The sequence below is a fragment of the Poecilia mexicana genome, unplaced genomic scaffold (genome assembly GCF_051168715.1).
Source record: "Poecilia mexicana isolate PSO_F unplaced genomic scaffold, ASM5116871v1 scaffold_14, whole genome shotgun sequence".
Lineage (NCBI taxonomy): Eukaryota > Metazoa > Chordata > Actinopteri > Cyprinodontiformes > Poeciliidae > Poecilia > Poecilia mexicana.
The window spans coordinates 20,328,090-20,332,485 of NW_028263383.1; the positions used below are offsets into that span (position 1 = coordinate 20,328,090).

The 4,396-nt window shown below is 36.3% G+C and overlaps 1 long non-coding RNA gene across 1 annotated transcript; it reads left to right on the forward strand.

Annotated features, from left to right (window-relative positions):
- Positions 1-866: 866 nt before the first annotated feature.
- On the forward strand, positions 867-2,656 carry LOC148155528 (uncharacterized). Its single transcript, XR_015765202.1, has 4 exons — positions 867-1,079; positions 1,565-1,612; positions 1,715-1,768; positions 2,397-2,656. It is a non-coding gene; the product is annotated as an uncharacterized LOC148155528 (long non-coding RNA).
- The last annotated feature ends 1,740 nt before the right edge of the window (positions 2,657-4,396 follow it).

Sequence of the window (4,396 nt, forward strand, 5' to 3'; positions counted from 1 at the left end):
AGACACAGTCCCAGCAATGCTTGTTCCTGTCAGGGGACAGCATTAAGAGGACTGTGTGTAGATGACCCGAAGAGCAATATTGTTGGCAATCACTACGACCTTGCTTAAAAGACTATTGCTAAACAATTTGCCTAGCTTTACCGTAGCTCTTTATAGAGTGTTACTCTATGGTGTTCTACGTTGAAGTTAATTTTAAAAGAATCTTAATGACTCGTTTGCTGTCTTCTCCACAGGTTTCTGCTCACTCTGACAAAACTGTAGGTGATAAACCGATGGGATCACTATCTTCGTTTCCTGAAACCCAGGTGAACAGCTTTCTGTCTTGGAAATCTTTCTAATTTTCTGATAGGTATTTTAGTGGACATTGGTTTTTGGGGGAGTAGACAGTCCCAGCAATGCTTGTTCCTGTCAGGGTACAGCATTATGAGGACTGTGTGTAGATGACCCGAAGAGTAATATTGTTGAGTAATATTGTTGGCGATCACTAGGACTTTGCTTAAAATACTATTGCCAAACAATTTGTCTAGCTTTACCGTAGCTCTTTATACTGTGATACTCTATGGTGTTCTACCTTGAAGTACATTTTAAATGAATCTTAATGACTCGTTTGTTGTCTTCTCCACAGGTTTCTGCTCACTCTGACAAAACCGTAGGTGATGAACTGCTGGGATCACTATCCCCGTTTCCTGAAATGCAGGTGAACAGTTTTCTGTCTTGGAAATCTTTCAAATTTTTCTGACAGGTATTTTAGTGGACATGGGTTTTTGGGAGAGTAGACACAGTCCCAGCAATGCTTGTTCCTGTCAGGGGACAGCATTAAGAGGACTGTGTGTAGATGACCCGAAGAGTAATATTGTTGGCAATCACTACGACCTTGCTTAAAATACTATTGCCAAACAATTTGCCTAGCTTTACCGTAGCTCTTTATAGAGTGTTACTCTATGGTGTTCTACGTTGAAGTTAATTTTAAATGAATCTTAATGACTCGTTTGCTGTCTTCTCCACAGGTTTCTGCTCACTCTGACAAAACTGTATGTGATAAACCGATGGGATCACTATCTTCATTTCCTGAAACCCAGGTGAACAGCTTTCTGACTTGGAAATCTTTCTAATTTTTCTGACAGGGATTTTAGTGGACATGGGTTTTTGGGAGAGTAGACACAGTCCCAGCAATGCTTGTTCCTGTCAGGGGACAGCATTATGAGGGCTGTGTGTAGATGACCCATAGAGTAATATTGCTGGCAATCATTGGGACTTTGTTTTAAATACTATTCCCAAACAACTAGCCTAGCTTTACCATAGCTCTATATACAGTTTTACTCGAAAGTGTTCTACCATGGTGTTAATTCTAAATTAATGTTTTTAAAAGCTGTCAGATACAGTATAAGATATGACTACCTTAACAACCCTCCCCCTCCTCCTGATTAATAATTTATTTTCAATAATTTAACATAGTAATCATTGCACAATATAATAATGTTCTTTAATTTTGGCTAAAGGTTAGGTTTCTGTGCAGTTAAGACTAATATAGCAGACAACTTGTTTTGTATCTCTAATTTGACAGGATGCAGAAAACCTCAATCTCCTGTTGAATTACATGGGAACTCTTCTGGTATGACTTACTTCAATTAACCTTTCATTGGTCATTTAGTAACTGATTTGAAATTTTGTATCTTTTATTTTGTTGGCCTGAAGTATTACTAATGTATTGCAGGAAAGGGAAAGGAGATTATTCCACCAACTGAAAAACCCTCAGAACCCCAAGATGGTATGGCTGTCTTCCTATTCATGGTGGTTCTTTACTTAGTGGTAAGGTTTAGAGATTCTGACTTAAGGCTCATCATAACATGTTACAAGAATTGAGTATTATCCTTAGCTTTAAAAAGCACAGTAAGAAACATGCAGAGAAGTGGTTGGGTCTGTGCAATTTTTAAAAAATAAGGCTGAAACAATCTTACAAAGTTAGTTGCTGATTATGAACAAGTAATACACTGCTTAAACACAGAATCGACAGGACAGAATATGAATCATGACAAGCATGACCTTGTTCTGTAATAGGTAATAAAGCTTGCAGTGTAATATAAAATGAAGCTTTGAGTGATAGTTTATATTTGACACACCAGGGTTGTAGCTTCTTGATTTCTATGTGTAATAAATGCACTGTTTCACAACTTGGTAATCAATTTAATAATAATAAAAAAATTGGAGAAAAATAATTTTAGGTGGATACATATTTAATTCATTGCACGTTGAGAAATCAAATTGTCAAAGGGTTCTCTTCAATGGACACAATAAACAGAACTGGAATGTAAAACTTTATCACAAGCATACTTTTATAGCACACTCCCACATATGATTTATATTTTAAAAAGTAAAATTGTCTCTCTTGTTTGTAGATTATCCTGAAAAGGACCATCCTCAGAGAAATCAAAAATGGCCCTGGTCTCCTACAGAAATTGCAGTGGTGTTGAAACAGATTTGTTTGCTTCTGAATCTGTTTAAGTAGGATTTTTTGTTTTGTTTGAGTCATGTGTATTGTGTGGTATCTAGAAGAACTTGGGTTTAAAGGTTTTAGTCAAACTGTTTTGAAAAACTAAGCTTGATAAGAGCCTGTGTTTTGGTTTGCTCCAAAAAATAAAAATTGCAATAAAAACAATGTTGTTTTTATTCCATTATACATTTTAATTTGTATAGATCTAAACATTACCCCATTGGTAATGAACAAGGGAAATCAATTGGTGACCATATTTCTATTTGATCATTATTTTTTTCATATTTGGACTGAGATTTTTGTAGTCCATACCTGTGTTCATGACAAATGAACACTACCATTATTGCAGGGTGTGAATTAATCCATTTGATGTTCATTTGGGTACTTTAATATATTTTAGGGACATTCTATGAAGTCTTATTTTAAATGTCCTTGCAATTCTCATTGGTGCTTATAATATACTGTTATGTCAGGGGCGTGGCTTATCTATCTAATTATCAATGTCCTGTTAATGTTGCATAAAGTCAGGTCATTATATTTAGAGTTCTGTAGTGTGTATACACAATTTTAACTGAGATCTTAGTTGAGTGGCTCATAAAAGATTTTTTGACACATTCAGCCAGTCTGTAGAACAAGTGAAAAGGGGTGCTCCCATAATTCACCACTGTGACTGGTTCGGAAAAATTGTCCTTATAGTTCACCGGCACCTGTATAGGTGTGTGTGTGTGTGTGTGTGTGTGTGCGCGTGTGTGTGCGTGTGTGTGTGTCTTAACGGTTGGTTAAGGTTAGGCATAAATGCATTTACTAAAATGAATCAAAGTCAATACAATGTCCTCAGACCAACTGAAGTACAGGGGTATGTGTGTTAAAGGAAGTAGGAGGGTGGGGCAGGGAGCATCCCCCTCTCACATTACAAGTGGAGCTGAAGGATATGTGTGTGTGTCTGTGTGTGTTTTTTATGAGTCACATGTTTGTTATTGTCTGAGGATTCTGGAAAGCTGGCTTCCCAAAACACGGTTTCCATGGAGACATCTTCCAGTAAAAGGGTGTGGGATACAATCTGCAGCAGTCACTTAAACGACGGCTTTGTTTAAACATATAACCAATATCGAAAGTGAAAAAAAAAATTATAATGTTTGTCCTTAGTACACGGTATGGCAATTATATATTTTGTTTTTGCTGCTTGTAACTTATAGACACTACAAAAGTAAACTGCTAAAATTTGTTACTTGTAAGCAGCAGGTGGCAACCTGCTAACTAATCACTCAGCAGTGCATGTGTAACGCCACTGAAGTGGCATTACAGAAATTGTTGGTTCAGGCATGCACAACAGTTTTTATTTGGATCTATTCCAACTACACATTGTCCTTTCAGTTGCAGTTAGGAGGTTGGAATGGATACTGTGTTGGATTCATGAACAAGGAAAGAAAGAACATGATGGGTGAGACTTGTAAAAGGTGTTTGCTGCTGTATGTTCACCCAGATATTCACATTAACACACACTTTTTCCTTTCACTCAATTTTCCATGGATATTCTTGGAAACCACTATGGTAGCATCAAGCTGGTGACTGTCATTTACAGTCTGATGGACAAGTGTCAACTCAGCAGCCTTCCCAACAACATGGCCATGACTTAACGTTTCTTTAGTATTCTTATTTTCTGTGGAAAGGTATGATTTTTATTTATAATTATCTTCAAGCTTAAATCATCACAATTAACAGAACACCTGAAATGTATATTTTGCTTTTTAATTTTGTTGCTTTTTGTATTTACACCTTCTCGTAATAAATTACAGACTTATGAGGAATTTGAAAGTACTTTATTTATTCTTACTTGATCTGCTCTAATTAAATATCTAAAACACTAAAGTAAACTTGAGATTGGGTTAAAGATGAAAGCTGCAA